This window comes from Heteronotia binoei, chromosome 21, assembly GCF_032191835.1.
Source record: "Heteronotia binoei isolate CCM8104 ecotype False Entrance Well chromosome 21, APGP_CSIRO_Hbin_v1, whole genome shotgun sequence".
NCBI lineage: Eukaryota > Metazoa > Chordata > Lepidosauria > Squamata > Gekkonidae > Heteronotia > Heteronotia binoei.
Window position 1 is genome coordinate 97,146,006 of NC_083243.1, and position 19,685 is coordinate 97,165,690.

Below are 19,685 nucleotides of genomic sequence, written 5' to 3' on the forward strand. Positions count from 1 at the left end.
AGTTTGCTGCCCTACTTCACTCTACTTTAGTTTCACTCACTTTACATCCGGGTTTTTTCCCTAGGCAATGGGGACCGCAGCACAGCCCGTTCCTTAGGCAAAGGGAAATAAATTCGCTGCACCAACACGTCAAGTAGTCCCTCAGGAGAAGCCTTGAGGCGCCCCCTCCTCTTCTCGAGGAGGCCGGCCACCCCTCCTTCCTCATTCACAGGGAGAGAGGGTGGGGAGCCTGGGTGAAGGGGGGGGAGCCCGCCTCCCGTTTAGCTTTTGTCACTCCCTAGTCTCCTCCTCCTCCTCTCCTTCTCCGCTCCGAAGAGCGGCCGGAGTAGCAGTGAGATCCAGAGTTGTGTCGGGGCCGCGCAGCAAACGACTCGAGAGCGCGCGCCTCAGGCAGGCCAGGCACAGCAAAGCTAAGAGAAGGGAGGCCGGTGGCGGAGTGATCCAGGCGTGCGGGTGCTGCGGTCGGGCCGGGTGAATGGGATTGAAGAAGAGTTCAGCTTCTCGGCTTGTTTTTGTGTCACAGTTTCTCTTCTCCTGCGCCTCTTCTGCTTCGTTCCTTTCTTCCTGCCCGTCCCCTCCTCCCGCTGCAGGAGGAGCCCCCCAGGGACAGGGGAAGGAAAAGGACCCCTCAGAGGAGAGAGAGAAGAGGAAAGGAGGTGGAGGAGGAGGAGGAGGAGGAAAGGGAGCAACCAACCAACCAACCATCTTCCACTCCCAGCTTAGATTAAAGAAAGTGAGAGGAGGAGGAGGAGGAGGAGAGAGGAGCCAAGAAGAGGGGGACAGGGAGGCCCAGAGGAGCAGCTGCACCACCTTCTCCCTATGAAGAGGAGTCCTTTCCCCTCAAAGAGAGGTCCTGCCAGGGGGACCCCAACCAGACATCAGCAGCAACATCACCACCACCAGCAGGGTGTAGTATCCCACCTTTTGGATTCTCTCCTCCTCCACCACCTCCCTGTTTTCTCTTTCTGTTCTCTCTTTTCTCTCTCCCTCCTCCCCTTTGAGTAGGGTTAGTCCTCCCCCCTCCCGTTTTGTCTCAGGGAGTTTATTGGGGAAGATATTTTTTTTAAGGATGGATAGGTGGGAGGTGCAATCCACCATGTAAGACTCCTGAGCCAACTTGGAGATAAGGAGCAACAACTTCAGCTTAATTCTCCCCACCCTGATCTGTGTAGTCCAGGGATGCGGGGAAGAGGGCATGTTCTTTCTCTGTCACCTGTAAGGATTGAAGTAAGTTTCTGAGAGGAGGAGGAGGGAGTGGTGGAACGGAAGGGGGGGGGTAAACGACACATTGGGGGGGGGGGGAGAGATGACACATTTGAAGAGGGGAGGAGAGAAAGATTTCTCCTATTCCTTCTGGTGTTCCTCAGGATTATTTTTTTCCAGGCCATTCTCTCCTCCCCCCCCCCCCCCCCCATGTTGATTTTTCTCCCGTAATGCTTCTGGGGAAGTTTTATTATCTCAGAAATGATGCTGCTTTGATGATTGAGGATTCGTAGTAAAGCTGCTGCTGCGGCGGTTTTTTTTCCCTCCCCCTTCTTCCCTTTGCCTTTAATTTGTCTTGGTGGCCCGAGTAGTGCTGGGAAAAATTCTGTTTCTTCAGCAACTTGTTATTCTGAAGTCTCTGTTGCCCCTCTCATCCTGGGGCAGCCCTTTCTGCACAGACATAAAGCTCGGTGCAAGGACACCTTTGGGATTTCACACTCCTACTCTGGCACATGTTTGCAGTGACTGGAGATGCACCCCCCTCCAATTTCTCTGTGTGCGATGTAGTAGGAGTGGGATTGTATGTGGGATGCCATTTAGTGTAGTCCGTTGTGCATGCGGATCTCGTTACTTTTCTCTCTGTTTGCTTCTTTGTTATTCTGAACCTTGCTACGGATGGGATTCTTTTTCTCCTTGACCACGTTTGCAGTATGGTTGATGCTTTCAGGACTGCACTGTTGGACTTTTTATTGTTGTGAATTGGATCAACACTATTCACTCAGCTGTCATAGAATGTGGCTTGCACTGGTTGGGATACAAATACACATTTACAGGGAGTGCTTTTTAGAGACTAAAGTGGGGGGAGGTAGCAAGGTGATTGTTTTGATGTGTGAGAGAATGCCATTGCATTGAAGTTACATTCTGTAATAGTCTTTGTTTTAGATGTTTAACTAGGTTATTCAGATTTACTTGCAAACCAGTGGGGCATACTCCCCATATGGTTATGCCATGGGGCTATATTTTTCTGTGTTATGTATTGTACGTGATGAACTTCCCCTCTGTATGATTTGTGAACTTACCCTTTTTTTAAGTTACCAGTTTTTAAAATTGCCTATGTTCAGACCTATGTTCTTGACAGTGTCCTTTGCTTTATTTACTGGGTTCTTCAACTGTGTTTCAAATAGGGGTATAACTCTTTATGGAAGTTTTGAGTAATAGGTCTCTAGTTTGAGGTAGGTCAGTTTTGAAATAGTAGTGTTAACAAAACTTTATTCATTGATAACTGTTGGGCTCAAAATCATGTATGCTTGATAGTGTCAATCACAGCAAAACTGTAATGTTTGCGGAGGAGCTGTTCCCCTGTTGTTAACAGAAGATCAGAGACCAAGACTTTTAACAAATACTGTGGAGTCTAAAGCATGTTTACTCTGAAGTCAGTTCCACAGAGTTTAGTAAGACTTTCTAAAAACATTATTTAGGGTTACAGTCTTACTTGCAAATTGGTCTGAAGTAAAAATGTTTTGCAGTAACAGTTTAATATTAGTGCTTCTGATTTTATAAATAAAATGTAAACAAACAAATGTATAATTTGTTTTGCAATATTTAGATGTTTAGTTTCACTTTGTGGGCAACTTAATTTCTTGTATTTCCATGTTGCATTTGCCAAAAACTGACAGTCTTTAGTTCTCTGTAGAACCAGGGAATGATTCAGTCTTAATTGTACCTCATGCAAAGTAAAATGAAGAATTGAGTTTGAATATTTCATTTAAATGGAACATATTTGGGGTGAAGGAAGCTGAAGACCAGCATTATAAACCACTTTAGATCTCATTGAAGTGTGAGGTTACTTGAGGCAACCCTGTTGATTCTGAACCTTTACAGTACATGTTACTTATACTTTTAAACAACTTACTTTAGGATTTAATGGCTTAAAAACCTCTCAACTTTCCATTTTAATTCTTTTATTAAGTATACTGATATTTGATAGGAATTCTGAGATTGGAAAACAAATCACCACTGTTGTTCATTCTAAGAACTTGTACATCAAGAAACACAATAATAGAACTTTTAAGTTTTTGTAGTACTTTGTACACTGAGTTTTATGGGAGTAAGTCCAATTGATTAAGTTTCAGAAGGATTGTGGGGGAACCTTTTAGTACTGTTTATGGTAATAGTGTCACTTGAGAATATCTAAAATAAATGTTACACTTAAATGTCTTATCTCAATATTAGATTTTACTTACTTATCAACAGTTTTCTGAAATGAAAAACTTTCATGTTTAAGATTCAGTTCTGTTCCATAACAGCAAGTGCGTTAACTATTAGGAGTGAGAAACACATATTGCTGTGGTACTTGGAGTGACTGGTCATTTTCCATTTTTTTAAAAAACTTGTGGTTTTATTCTTGGTGAGTAGTATAGTAACTTCTGTAAATTTAAGTAACTGGAGAGTTTATGGGGAAATAAAGGGCAAAGTCCACCCTTATGTCACCTGCCATATGTACCAGATGTTAGGAGAAATACTTGTTTTAATAAATGAGCATCCTCTTCTGGAGGTCTGTTGCATTTCACTACCTCTATACTCTGGTCTACAAAGCAGAGTATCAACAAATCAGAAGCTTCCTTAGGTGGCAGGCTGCTTTTCTTCTCCTTTAAGCTGTGTCCTGCCAGTAAGATTTAAGTGTACATGGAGGAGTGCTTTTGCATCATAAGCACAAATATTAGGGGTAGTGGTGAGACATGTTTTCTAGATCATATTGAAAAGAAATCTCAAATGAAAGGGCTGGTGTTGACTGGTTTCTATCTTCAGGTGTGTCACTTGCTCTCTTTATAAGCAATTACAATTAATATGCATATTCTTTCAAATTTGTTAGTGCTGTTTTCTAGCACTGAATATAATTCAAAGTTTTTGAATGTGAGGTTAACTGTTTGGGGCTTGATCCATGAGGTTACCAACTGCCTGGAGGGAAAAAATATGTCCTTTTAATAGATGCTTAACAGGATATTAATTTCCAGGTGATATTGTTTATCTTTCTGTGAAAAACTTCAGCTGCCCATTTTCACGTTAGACCTCTGGTGCAAGGAAAGTGTAGATGACTGGGGATGGCAATGGCAAACCACCCTGCAAAAAGTCTGCCAAGAATGTCATGATGTGATGTTACCCCCATGAGTCGGTAAGAACTCGGTGCTTGCACAGAGTACTACTTTTACCTCTTTACAAGGACAGGACATTTTTCTTCAAGCCTGCTGGCAACCGCAGTTTAAGATTAATTTATTCATATTCTGTTACCCTTTGATTTCAATGGGGGAGAGGTGAGCACATTCTGAATTTGTCCATTTAAATCAGTGGAACCTTGATAAAGGGGTTGTTGTTTTTCGTGTTCTGTGAAACAGTGCGTTTAAAGAACTGTGGAATTTAAAGAGCAATCCTATGCATATTTGCTTTTTTTGTGTTCTGTAGGGTTTACTTCCAGGAGTGTATGCACAGAACTTTTCACTATAATCTTATTAATTCATTTGGCTTAGACTGCAGGAACTCTGCCTAGGATTACACTTTGTCAAATTTAGGTTCTGTGTACTAATACAAAGTTGCACTGTTATATTGTTTCAATTTAGTGTGCAGTGAGAAAACAGTTGTAGTAGCTACAAGAGTTTGTTCAGAATGGTTGTACTCCCTGCCATGGAAAAACAATAAAGGGACAAGTTACTTTAGTGTCATAAAAATTTCTTTGTCACTGGAATTTCTTGATGAATCTTAAGTTTTTAGGAATGCTTCATTGTATATTTCTAGGGTAAAAAGTTTGAATTATTACGAAGGGAATTATTTTAAAGATCTCCCCTGAAAACTCCTAAGTTAGAATGAAACTACAGTCTACCATTGAGTATAGGTGTTAGTGCACAGCTGTTGGGTGAATTGTACTTTGGCTATTAATTTCTAGAGAAGAATTCTGCTGATGGTTTTTGAAGTATATGTGCCTTTTTAAAATCTTATCCAGTATCTCTATTGTTTTCTGCTGGTGTTTAAAGAGTTTTTTGTTTGCCATTTGCTTACTAACTCTTATTATAGCCCTCTTTCCTGTCTGTTTGTCATCATATGTTTGTTTTAAATAAATTATATACTTTTTAAATTTTTAACTGTTTTTAATGTTCAAAATGTTCACAGCCTTGGGGCTCTGAGCTGGTTGGAAAGGTGGCATGGAAAATTTAAAATTATTTTTTTGAAAAATTAGAAAAGTGATTGAACTTTAGAGGTGTATATGGTTTTACACATTTTTGATATACAGAGCGGACATCATAGCACTACTGTGAAAATAAGGTGGCAGTTGGTTGCTTTATACAGAACCAGGAGAATCTTGTAGAACAGATATGATCTCTGCTCTTTTATTGTGGAAAGCCATGTGCATTTCCCCACTGTGTGCAGTCCCAAATAGTGCTCAATGATAGACTTGCACTTTTATTTGAATGCTATATAGATAGATATTGGCGGGCAAGGAGTCAGAGTGACTGTGTAATACCTATTTTGTGTGTATGTAGTGTGATGTCATTACTTCAGTTCTTAGGTGAGTAGTATCCGCAAACATGAATGACAGATGTTTGAGAGAAGGAAGGAAGGAAAATAGATGAGGGAGAGAGAGATGGAAAGAGAGCAACTTTAACTTTAAATGCATTCTCCAAGCTGCCAGCTGGCTTGGCTTGGAGAAGTGATTTAAAGAGAGAAATGTCTTCTCCAAACTGACTGATGGAGTGGTGGGGGCTTTGAGAGCCATACAATATGTCTGAAAGAGCCGCATGTGGCTCCTGAGCTGCAGTTTAGCCACCCCTGTTTTATAAAATGAATCAAACCAAAAAGAGACTTCAAACTCTTACGGCACTGCTTTATCTGTTCAAGTCTCCTAGATATCCAAAATAAGGCTGTATGGCAATTCCAAGTGTGTAGAAAGTTTGAATTAGAGATGTTATTTAATAACTCATTTTCTGTATTAATAACATCTATGTTCTGATCCAGGCCTACTGCATTGTCCAGATTCTGCACCCATCTCATATTTAAATGAAAGCTGAAATCCATAGAGTTCAAAATGTCTATGCTAGCTTGTATGAGTAAAGGTGCCTGATCTATACAATAGAGTTAATTAAAAACATGTAATTTTTTGTTTTCAGTTACTCATGCATTACTTTCAACTGTATGTGAAATTCAAGATTCAATGTTACATTATTTTCTGCATTATTGATGTGTATTTGGCACTGTTACTTTGTTGACACAGACTAGTGGCAAACTTGTTTCAGGTTTAGGCAACTTCCCATCCTGTGATATTTTCACTATGTAAATATTTTGTGTTTTATTTCTAGATTTTAGTGTGGAGTTTTATATGTTTGTTGCTGTGATTTAAAATGCAGGTCTGTAGAGTAAGAAAGGGGGAGGTGTTGGATGGGTGATTGGAATGTTATGATTGGATGGTGGCTGTATCCTTGAGTGTATAGAGTTCGCTGATTGGTTCTGAGAAGCTTTGTGTGAGAGACAGTTAGGTTTTGTGTGGAGGGAAGAAATTAAATGAAGTGCTGTAGAGTGTGAGAGAAATCTGTGTTTTATGTGGAAATTAGTAGCCTAGGTGGCAAGTGAAGAAAATAAGCCTATGTGGTAGTTATGCGCCTTGCCGGCAAGTAAGAAAATAAACGTTTGTGACTATGTCTCTTTAAGGAACTTCAGAGAAACAAGAACAGCTATCTGAAACCATTATGCTTATTACATTAAGCTGCTATACTTCTAAATAAGCTCTATATTTAAGAGAAAATACGTTAACTATTTAGAGTAAGTAGATCCAAGTGGGCAGTCGTGTTGGTCTGAAGCAGTAGAACAAAGTAGGAGTCAAGTGCACATTTAAGACCAACAAAGTTTTATTCAGAACGTAAGCTTTCATGTGCTGCAGGCACACTGATGAAGTGTGCTTGGAGCACAGAAAGCTTACATTCTAAATAAAATTTTGTTGGTCTTAAAGGTGCACTTGACTCCTACTTTGTTCTATTTAGAGTAAGGATCACCATTTGCCTTAGTGTCACCCTCACATGCTGACCATTCTGTTATTTTGCTGTATATAACTAAGCCATACTGTCCTTTATGTCCAAGTAAGAATTCTAAGACAAGAGGTTCTGGTGGTAGGAAAAATACGTATAGAATGCTAAGGAAGGCAAGGAGGCAACGTAACACACATGTCACCTCAGAACACTACAGAGGTTACATCAAGAGGTAGCTGAGAAAAAGAGCAAAAATATGACACCTCCCAACTCCAAATTTTATGTTTCCTGGCTGTCATCATTCAGTGATGAAAAGCTTCATTATGACATGTTTATTATGAAAGTAATACCCTTTTCCTGCTTTAAATAGCTGTACCCTCCATGAATTTGGAATCGATCTTTAAAATATCTTTGTTAAACAATAAAACAATGAGGAAATACTAAATGCATAAGTGTTAAAATGGAGCACTGAAGAGGATGAGGCCTAGTTTGCTGAAACTTAACACTTAGGTAGCAGTTTTTGGACTTTGTCAGTAGGCCTAGGAAAAAGCTCTCAAACACAAGCCATGGTGGGTATCTGTTGTTTTGTTTTGGCTGCGCACAGAACACAAACTGTCAGTACTTGAAGAGAAGGAGCAGTAGCAGAAAGACATTGATTTCTTTTTCCTCTTTACCTCCTGCTGCGTATCCAAGTATTGTTAACCATGTGCTCCTCTACAGCAATGTACTTGCATGCAAAATAATAGTTGATCTTCTCAGTTAATTAGCAATTCAAGCCTAGTATCTTTTAAACCCAAACTTCTGAGTAATTGTAATAATTTTTTTCTGATAAACTGACTTATAGTAGCCATGGCAACAGCTGTCTTGGCTTTTTATGGACAATACTGTTTGCTGCATCTGCAGGCTTCATCAATACTTCTGCTGCCTACAGAGGGAAGTGCAATAGAATGTCTTTCTGGTGGTTTTAAACAGTATTGCGCTGTGTGCCTTTCATATCCCAAAACTTTATGGAACCTTGTTTTTTTCTCTTTATTGCTAAATGGTTGTATAAATATTGATATTTCCACCAGTGATAGAATGCTGGTACAAGTGTCATGTTTTTAATATAGATTCTTCATTAGCCACGAAGAGGTTATTTCAAATGAATAGTTGGGAGTATGTAGCAAGCATGTCTTTGATGGAAACATTAAAATTGCTTGCTAAGGGGAATTTCCCTTTCATCTATTGAACTGAAATTCAACGAACACTTCTAGAAGGTGTTCACTGAAATATCCTTTGAGTTATGCCCTGTGCCTTTTTGTTACACAAAACTCAGATTCCTACTTGGTATTGATGGTGATGTTATTAAGCCAGAGGTTGCATGAATCTCTCAAAAATGATGGTTTATTGTAGCAACTTAGGCAAGAGTGCACTGAGATCATTAAAATTCACATAATCTAAGAAACTTCTTCCAGGGAAAACTGTTAATAGTGGAGGCAACTTGTTCATCAAATGCCATAGTGAAGTTGCTCTTGAATTGGAGAACTTCATTTAAAATACAGCTTGATCTGTGAGTTAACCATTTCATATAATTGATATGAATGTGATTGATGGCAAGTCCTAGCCTATGTATTTGTGACAGTTATTATATATGTTTGGAAATCCAGGTCAGCTTTTCATATTTACAACATGAAATGATGAAATTAGAGAAGCAATGTGTCGGTGCTTTTCTTAATTACCTCTTGATATTTGGCCTTTAGCAGAGATTATTATGGAGATCAGTTTAAAGAAATATTGTTACTTTGCAGAGTGCTACAAGCATCTTAAAATGAAAAATTAAAAACTTGCAAAACTTTGGATTTTGTCAGTCTGAGGAAGTGACTTAGAAATATTCTAACATAACTCTTGAGGCTAACAAGAATTTTAAAGTTGAAGAATGCTGTAGAAATTGTCTATTGATAACGCCATGCTTGAGGGTATATATATTCTGCTTATGCTGTACCCTTTGGAGTTAGTAGAAATTTTTCCTATTTGTAATATAAACAGCTTGCTTAGATAAAAGTGAACTATTTTTTTTAAGCATGGCGTCTTAATGGTCTAAAACATAGAGTCAGAATAAAATAGCTTGGCTGCATTTTTAAAATAGATGTAGCTGTGACGTTCTGAGCAAACTGCTTAAAGAGCTATCAGCTAGGCAGTTTGGAAATTCTTACAGCATATTAAATGCAAAATTTTCTTATGTTCAGGCTCAGGGGAATAGCCAGTTGAAAGCAATTACTTGTAGAACTTATCACTAATCGCTGTAACCTATTTTATTTTTTCAGGGCATTATAAATTTACAGATGTTGTTATGTGTTTAAGTAATCCATGTTATGGTGAACATAGTATACAGTGCTCAACTAGAAATGTAAAACTTCTGGAGAATTCTGCAGGAAATTAAATTTTGGGGAGAAAGTGAAATGCAGTTAATACTGAACCAACAAACATTTTATTGCTATAAAATACATTTTATCATAAAATTGTACTACTTGATAATTTATAGTATTTAAAGGATATCATTCTTCTGAATTTTCTAAATGCAAAATTATGAACATGTCTGATATTAGAGCTGCAAATTGCTACGCTGTGCTACCTTTTGCATGCATGGTTGCCATTTCAGAGGTTTAAAGTAGAATTTATTTTGTAGTAAACGAGCATATTGAGACAGAATTGACTTTATATGGTTGTAATAGAAACAGCTGCATATTTGGCTATCCCGTTAAATTCGATATTATTGATAACCGTTTAGTGGTGTGATTCAGGTGGGTAGCTGTGTTGGTCGGAATCAACTGCAGAAGTGGCGGCAAAGTCGTGGTGTCCAATGGTTTGCCTGTGGTAACACTTTGCACTTTGTCTCAGGTGCTTCCCCCCCCCCCCCCCTTAGGCTGTTCTACTGGAAGGAGGAATGGAATTAAAGAGGGCAGGTCCCTTAGGTTCATAGCTCTTCTAGGAGCTGTATTTACTAACCTTGGTGTCAAGGCAAAAAGAGATGCATAATGATATAAATGGCACAGTGATTTATATGACACATGTGTGTTTCCTTTTCCCACTGCTACCAAAAAATCCCTAACCATTCCCTATACTCTTTTTATGGGGACTGATAATCCCAGCTTTTGCTTTTTTTAAAAAGTTTCCTTCTAGCATGATCATGTTGTAAAGTGCACACATATGTATTTTATCTTTCTGCGAAGTATTAAGAGTTTTAATAAAGACACATTTGTAATATTCATGTCTTGTGGCTCTCAAACATCTGACATTTATTCTGTGTGGCTGTTACGTTAAGCAAGTTTGGCCACCTCTGATCTAGTAGTAAGGACATCATAGTGGTGGATTTATGTGCTCAGTTGTTACAACACACACACTTATTTATGGTATAGTGGTGAATGTACAACATATAAAGAGGTATGATATAATCAGGCAATTATTATATGTGCCTTTAATAAAATTCCAGAATTAGGCTACTGTAATATGTTCTTACAGTTAGCTTGAAAAACTTCTTGGCTCAAGATATGCTCACCAATGTATTAGCATATGTGACACAATAGAACCATATGGCATGTGCATTATTTAATTTATTTAAAACATTTGCCACCTTTCTTTCATGTGAATAGTTGGTCTTTTAGAAGAGTTGGTTTTATACCTCCTGATGGCACTTGGTGTTTTTGGCCACTGTGTGACACAGAGTGTTGGACTGGATGGGCCATTGGCCTGATCCAGCATGGCTTCTGTTATGTTCTTATGTTTCTCTACTCTAAGGAGTCTCAAAGTGGCTCACATACAATCACCTTCCCTTCTTCTCCCCACAACAACAGGCACCATGTGAGGTAGGCAAGGCTGAGAGAGTTTGGGCCCAAGCTCATCCAGCAGGCTTTATGTGGAGGAGAGGGGAAACAAATCGGGTTACAGTCCATTGCTCTTAACTATTACACCACACTGACTCTTATGGAGCTTAAGATTGTTTACATTACTAATAAAATACATAAAATAGATTATATAAGATCATAAAAACCAAAACTTAAAATTACAGTTTTGGACTGCTCTAATTAAATGCAGTCCTAAATAGAACCACCTTCAGTTGCCTGCTAAAGATAAAAAGTGAGGGGGCCAGGTGTACCTCTCAGGAGAAGTTGTTCCATAGTTGTTGTTCCATTATTGTACAAAGAAATCAATATTTTGCATTATTTTATTGATGAAAGATCTTACAATTAAGTATCTGGGGAGTACATTTAAGTGAATTTAAATAAATTTAATTAGATTGTCATATATTGTGATACTTCAATTGGATGTATGTATATACAAACATCCTTAAATTTAGATCGTCTTATACCATATTCTTTCACTAATTCTGCATATGAAATAAAGGGGAGCTGTTTTACTAAGAAGTTTGAGGGCATTCAGGATAATTACAAGAGTGGGCGCTCACAATCTGTCTCTGGTATGATCCTGTGCATGCACTAAGATCAAAGTTGAGGCTTACTTCAAATTCCCCCACTGTCTGAAGGTGTATAAGGTTAAGATTATAGGGCCTTCTTGGTATAGTGACACCAAACTCATGGAACCTTCGTTCCCAGAGGTTCCATCAAGTGAGTTCTGTTTTCTCTTTTAAATATGCTACAGATTTTGGCATTTGAGCAGATGGACTTATGTTTGTTGTGAATTAATCTTTCAGCTGTTGAAAACTGTAAAAAGAGATGGTGTTAAGGTACAGACAACCTGGCTAGTGGTGGTTGTAGTTTGGTTCTAAATGTTCAGTAGTGAAAAATGTTATATTTGATATATTGCTAGCTGCCCTAAAAATCCTGTGAACTTTACAGAGGAGAAATTTTAAATTAATAAAGTATGGAATATTTGAGAAAAATTGTTCCGATTGACATAAACTCATTTAACTTAATCTTAATTCAGTTATTCAAGTGGTTGAATAAAATGATCTTGGAGTGGTCCGTGGATCATCTGTTGGCCTTTCATTTTCATAGATGCAACTCTGGGATACCATTCAATCATTTACTTTTTGTATATGGCAAGTAAAGAAGGAATAGGCCTTCTTTACATAGCTATTTGATGTCAGAAACTTCTGGTGTTTAATACAGAACAATTTTGTAAAATTCAGTTCTTAAAGTTTACATTGTACACTGGAATATGATCATTATATTTTGTGTTGAACAGAATGGAGATGTGTGTGGGGGAGAGGTATTTTTGAATTTCCTGCAGTGTGCAGGGGGTTGGACTAGATGGCCTTGGAGGTCCTTTCCAACTCTATGATTCTATGAATGATAGAACAGTTCAGCAGGTTTATGATAATCTTATATGGGAGGTAGTTCTATGTTCTTGTTCAAACTGTAGTAGGAATATATAACAGAATCCAGGTCAGAGCTATGTAATTCTCCCTCCATGACCTATGATGATATATTAAATACAGTAAATGGGCTGCATTTGTTAAGATTATTTTTGATTGGAGAATTTGCCTCACAAACTGGTTTATGCCCCACAAATAGGTTTATAGTTAACTGTATGTTTAGCAATGCTTTATTGTCTTCAGTTGGCAGCCAGAGCATTTCATCTGGGAATGCCATTACAGTAGTTGCAAAGGATCGTCTTGCATCTCTTGCCTATATAATGACCTACTAGTGCATAATTTTTGCCTGTGCTTTGCTCACAAAATTTAAATACTATAGAAATTATATAGATATGTAAAAATTGGCCTGTATCCTACCATTCCTGTGCAGAAGTTTTCCCAGTTACTTTTCTATTCCCGCAATCCTTTCTGCCTTCTAGCAAGATCACTCTGGGGTTGTGAGACCCACACAGATAACTGTGTGAAGAACTTTAAATCAGTAGAGCTCAATTGGTGGAATGGTGTCATATCCTTTTTCTACAGTAGCTGCCTGTCTTGCATAGCTGGTCTTCTCCAAGGGTCCTGTGACCTCAAGAATTATCTTTCTGGGGATCAGAAAGGCTCCAGAAATAGTGAGGAGCTCTGGAAAGTCAGTGCTCAGTGCACAGGTATAGGATGCAGACAAATTTTTTGTTTACTGCTAAACAAAAAAAAATGTGGTGTGGCCATTAAGAAAGTAAAACACACAACAGAAGAAATGTTCTTGAACAGTTGCAAAACAAAATCTTAAGAGTACAGTCTCTAAAATAGATAATTTGCCTTATAATGCAAACTATTAACATAATTCAATTCAAACTGTTTCCGGTGCTTTAATTGCTGATGAAACTAAAGACATATGTAAGCAGAAAAAAATTTCAGTAGTCCTTTATTATTGCTATGATGGCAGTGTAATATGAACATTTTACTGGTTTCTGTCCATTTCATTCACTGGATGCTACTTAAATTAGCTACACAAAAATATTTTAGCATGTGTGTAGTATAATTGTAATAAGAGCCCCATGGCACAGAATGGTAACGCTGCAGTACTGCAGCCGGAGCCCTCTGCTCATGACCTGAGTTCGATCCCAGCAGAAGCTGGTTCAGGTAGCTGGCTCCAGGTTGACTCAGCCTTCCATCCTTCCGAGGTCAGTAAAATGAGTACCCAGCTTGCTGGGGGGAAGGCAATGGCAAACCACCCTGTAAAAAGTTGAAAACAACTGGTGCTTGCACAGGGGACTACCTTTACCTTTTTTAGTATAATTGTCAAACACTGATAGCCAGGGCTCTTTTTCTAGCAGGAGCTCCTCTGCATATTAGGCCGTGTTCCCCTGTTGTAGTCAATCCTCTTGGAGCTTACAGTCGGCCCCGTTCTAAGAACCTTCTAAGCTCTTGGAGGAATGGCTACATCAGGGGGGCGTGGCCTAATATGTAGAGGAGCTCCTGCTAAAAAAAGAGCAGTTCTGATAGCACAAACCTATAATGGACTGCAGGCACTGCTTCTGAAAGAGACCACCCAAATAACCTGTTGGTTTCAACCAAAGGTTGAACTTAATTATTGTGGATGCAGATTTATTTAATCCACTTCAACAACTGTATGTATTTGTATCCCACTCATTTGTATGTTCATGTTTCACTGAACTGCAAGGAGAAACAGAGTAGAATTACTGAATTGAAAAATTTGTCCGACTCTTGTGGGGGGTACATCAGATTGCATCTTGCTAAGCTGTTAAATCAACACTTCTATAATTGTTTCTGAATATAATCAGTAGTGAATTGAATTTTGAAAAGAGGTGTAGCTTATGGCATTCTAAATTGTGTGTTTGGCCTTTCTGTCTTTTTCCTGAATCTTTTTAGTGATATTACTTGCAGAAATCAGTTTTTTGTTAATGGCAAGCATATTTGTTAATTCTTTGATTAAACTGCAATATCTGAGGGATCAGGAGGCTTTGCACAAAATTATGGCTGTTCAGATTCTTATAGAAGATTCCCATCAGAATGGCAACTAAAGAAAAGTGAATTCATTGGCCTGTATCCAAAGAATTAAAGGGATTTCAGAGGGAAAATCAGCAGTCCCCTTTCTACTGTTAGTGATCCTCTGAAACTTTGTTCCTGGTGGCCAAAATAGGCATAATGGTGGTTTGCAAGGGTAGAGGGAATTGGCAAAAAAATGCCACCTTTAAAGAAAGCATAAATCCTTATATCTTTGTATTGCATGACTGGATGCATGACTCTAACAGGTAAACACAGCAAGGTAAACACAGCAAGTAGAGTATGTAAAAAATTGATACTAATTTGAGAGTTAAGGGGTTTGATCTTGTGGACGGACAAATGAATGGAGTTTATATATGTTCATGAACAAAACACCATACAATGAGGATTACTTCAAGCTTGGTTTGAGGTTTGCTGTAGCTGTGCAAATGTATGTGTGTGCACTGTGAATTTGCATGAGCTCTTTCTACTCACTCTGATGGATCTGACCCCAAGTGTTTCTTTATATGGTTGTGCACACAGTTAGTGAACTTTAAAACATTTGCAGACAAAGCAAATGTTTTGAATGGGTTATTGCTTTAAATTCTGAGTGCCAGTATTCTCTTGATCCAGTGAAAAAGTATACATTTTCAAGGATTTCCCTGTATGATGTGGATGAACTTAACTTAGCATAACTTAGTCTGTTTTTTATGAGCTTCGCAGAGGTATGAATGAGAGAAACACAAACTGTCACAATGAACCAAGTCTTCTTGAAGGACTGAAAACACCTTTCCATAAATTCCACAGTTTATGTACTGTTGGTACAATATCCCAATCAAGTTCTGGCTGTGAACAAATATTCTCTTGCCTCTGGCAAATTAATGCCTATTTGAGGAAGAGTGTAGGTGCAACACTGCTGTACTGGCAGTAGAGAAGAGCTCAAGACCATGAAGCTGTAAAACATTTTTGTCCACTTGCATAAGAATTGGCAGTTTCAACTTCTGTAAACTATCTGCACATGATGCTTTGCCTCAGGTTACTCTCCATTTAAAGCAAATATTTGCTGGGGGGCATATTGTGAAATATTGTTTATTTTTCAGAAATAAGGCCCCCATATTGAAGTATCCATGCAAGTGTATATTGCTCTCTCCCTCTTTGTGCAATGCTAATATTTTCCTAGAGCTGTATCAAGAACATTTAAAGAACAAATTCTATAATCACTTAATTTGAACATTCTTTAGAGATATATTCTGCTTTTTTTTAAAAAAAAAAAGGGAAAAAAAGAAAAACAGCTGAAAAGGAAGGTTTTGCCCCCTTCTGTACTGGCTACCCATGGACAGGCATTCATGCTGAGTAGGAGAAGGGACAAAAGAAGTGTCAAGAGAAACTTTCTGCCACTCTGGTTTTAGAGGAACATTTGCACTGTACAGAGAACAGTTCATTTTATACATGAGGATGAATAATTTACAGCCCCACTTTGTAGTGGAAGGTGACACTGGCAAGAGGATCTTTTGTAGCAGGGGTCCCCAACCACTGGGCCGCAGACCAGTAGTGGTCTGTGGTTTGCTAGCAACTGGGCCGTAGAGCAAGGCAGAGGCGCTGCACTGCTCCTGCCTGCCCGGGAGCCAGGCAGATGAAAGAGGCAGTGCAGTCTGGCTCTGAGGCAGGGAGGCAGCCTTGGCGCGAGGCAGAGCATCCCCACCACCCCTTCCTCTAGCCTGGGACCCGGGTGGACGAAAGAGGAAGCACAGCCTTGCTCTGAAGCTGCTCAGAGCAAGGCCACACCACATCTTTCATCAGCTCGAAACAAAAGGCAAGTACTATAGCCGACTTGTGTCATTAAGAATACTGCTATCTGTAGCTGTCCTCAGCTTTTCCCCAGTACCTGAATGAGCACCACCTGACCTGTGGATTCCGTCTTCCAGCACTATATCTTTGTTTCCTTTGGATTGTCTCATAAGGTTTTCAAGACAAGATATTATCAGAAATGGCTTACCATTGCTGCCTTCTGCTTAGTACTTGCCAAGTACTTGCCAAAGTCGACTCTGCTTAGCTTCTGAGATCTGATGAGATCAGGCTGGCCTGGGCTATCCAGGTTAGGGCAAAAAATGGAAACTTCTATGCAGCAAATTGATCACACACCTAAACAAGATAATGCTAATGATGTAGGTGACTGGAACATAAAAGTAGAAAACAAAGCAGAATCTCATACTGTCAGAGGATTTGGGCAAGGAGCACAAAATGAAGCAGAAGAATGGCTCAATTCTGTAAAGATATCAAGTTCATTGTGAACACGTTTCAGGCTACTGAACAGACGACTGTATATGTGGACATCACCAGAAATCAGATAGATTACATAATCAGAAGCAGAAGATGGAGAAGCTCTATGCGTTCTGCTAAAACAAACTCTGCTCACTGAATTGTTATAAAAATGATAAAACTGAAGGAAAGCAGCAAAACATTACTAGTGCCAAAGTAAAATAGAAACAATATTCCTAGGGAGTTTAAAGACCATGTAAAGAACAGATTTGCATTACTGAGTTCCAGTGAACATGAACTAGAAGAACTATGGGTTGAAACCAGATATATTGTCAGGAAAGAATGCACAAAGAAAATTCCTGTAGCCTAAAGAAATGTAAAGCCTTGATAGATGACTGAAAAAATGGCCAAAGATGAGAAGCAAAAGTAAAAGGTGACAGAAATAGAATCTGAAATCTAAATGCTGTGTTCCAATGACTTGCATGTAGTGACAAAGAGAATGATTACAATAATTAGTGTAAAGAAATAGAAGAGAAGAACAAGATATTTGTTCAACAAGATCCAAGAAACCAAAGGGAAATTTAGGGCCAGTTAGGCAGCCCCATGGCACAGAGTGGTAAAGCTGTAGCATATTTTAGCTTGCCCGCAGAGCCTAATGGATCCAGTATGGTTCGAGATGGCTCTGCGGGACCCCTGGCCCCCTGGCGATTCTCTAGATGACCTAGTTGAGTCTTGGCAAGACCGGCTCACTATGGCCATTGATGAGATTGCTCCCTGGCACCCTCTGTGTCTTTGTTCTAAGCTGGCACCGTGACATAACCTAGAATTGCAGCTGATGAAATGAAGGCTCAGATGGCTAGAGAGGCGCCGTGGCATAACCTAGAATTGCAGCTGATGAAACGAAGGCTCAGATGGCGGTGTACTTGAGACAAAGCGACTAGAACATCTTATAGAGAGTTTGAGGTCCTATGAGCTGGCAGTCAAAGCCACAGCGAAAGCTTACTTTGCGACTAAGATTGCATCTGCGAATTCACGCTCTGCACAATTTTTTAGTATTGTTTGGACTCTTACAACTCTGCCACATGGCAGACCAAACCGTAGGGAATTGGATATTGACTGTAAGGCTTTTGCAACTTTTTTCAGATAAGATCTCATCGCTATGTCACAACCTCCCTGCCACATTTGAAACAGTATGTGAACTCAGGGTTCCTTCGCCTGGAGGAAGTTGACAGAATTCTCTCCACTGTGTGCGCCCAACGACATGTGATCTGGACCCTTGCCCATCCTGGATGATTAAAACTTGCCAGATGGAGATATGACATCCTATACGGGATATCATAAATAGATCCCTCTTTGAAGGGCTTTTCCAAGGCCCCTTAAAGAGGCAGTGGTCTGCTCTCTCTTGAAAAAACCAAAATTAGATCTGGCCGAATTGGCACACTACCAGCCAGTCTCAAATTTGCCCTTTTTGGGGTAAAATTATTGAGAGGGCAGTAGTGCTACAGTTACAGAGTTTTCTGGAGGATGCTTTCATCCTAGACCCCCACCAGTCCAGCTTTCACCCAGGTCATGGGGTGGAGACAGTACTGGTCGCCCTGGTGGATGATCTCCAGCAGCATCTGGATTAAGGCGGTTCAGCATACTGATGTTGTTGGATCTGTTGGCTGTGTTTGACACAGTCAACCATCAGTTGCTGACCCACCGCCTCGCTGATGCAGGGATTCAGGGGTTTGCCTTGCAATGGCTCTCCTCTTTCCTCCACGGTTGGGGACAAAGGGTAGCAATCGGGTCAGTCATCCCAGAGACACCCGATTAATTGCAGAGTGCTTCGGGGTGGTGCTTTCCCCGATGTTGTTTAACATCTATATGTGTCCCCTTGCCCAGATTGCCCAGAGATATGGACTGGGTTGCCATCAGTACACTGATGACACCCAACTCTATCTACTAATGGTTGGCCGGTCTGGCTGTGCCCAGAAAATCTGAACCTGGCGTTCCAAGCCGTGGCAGAGTGGCTTATGCTGAGTTGACTGAAGCTGAATCTGACAAAGACAGATGTCCTTTGCCTGAGTCGTGGTGGTCCAGGAAGGGAAATCCCCCTACCAGTTTTTGATGGTGTGTCACTTACAATGGTGCCCAGGGTCAGAAGCTTGGGGGTGCTGCTGGAGCCTTCATTAACAACGGAGGCCCAGATAACAGCCACTGCCAAATCCGTCTTTTTCCATTTTAGGTGGGTAAGACGGTTGGTCCCCTTCCTTGAATGTGGTGACCTGGCAACTGTGATCCATGCTATAGTCACCTCAAGATTGGACTACTGCAATGCCCTCTACATGGGTCTGCGCTTGTCTCGAATCTGGAAACTACAGTTGGTGCAGAATGCAGCAGCCAGGATGTTATTGGTGCTCTCCATGCAGGAGCACATACAGCTGGGGCTGTGGGAGCTGCACTGGCTGCTGATAGTATACTGCAGGGGTGGCCAACGGTAGCTACCCAGATGTTTTTTGCCTACAACTCCCATCAGCCCCAGCCACTGGCCATGCTAGCTGGGGCTGATGGGAGTTGTAGGCAAAAAACATATGGAGAGCTACTGTTGGCCACCCATGGTATACTGGATTTGCTACAAGGTGCTGGTTTAAAGCCCTATGTGGCCAAGGACCTGTTTACTTTAGGGACCGTCTCTCCCCACATGTTCCCCAGAGAGTACTTAGATCTGGGACACAGCATTTATTATCGATCCCCAGGCCGAGGGAGGCAAGATTGAAAACCACCAGAGAGAGAGCCTTCTCAATTGCGGCCCCCTATTTGTGGAACTAACTTCCAGAAGAAGTAAGAGCCTTGCGGGACCTTGCCCAGTTCTGCAA

General features: G+C 40.1%; 1 protein-coding gene across 5 annotated transcripts in view; it reads left to right on the forward strand.

Moving 5' to 3' along the window:
* Positions 1–301: 301 nt before the first annotated feature.
* The window catches only part of PHF21A (PHD finger protein 21A), a 311,929-nt gene continuing 292,545 nt past the window's right edge, over positions 302–19,685 (forward strand). For 2 of the 5 annotated variants that reach the window (XM_060263349.1, XM_060263350.1), the window contains exon 1: positions 334–907. The gene's annotated coding sequence lies outside the window, so the exon portion shown is untranslated. Of the gene's footprint in view, positions 908–19,685 lie in introns of all 5 variants that reach the window. The other 3 variants (XM_060263354.1, XM_060263353.1, XM_060263351.1) reach the window with 3 other exon arrangements.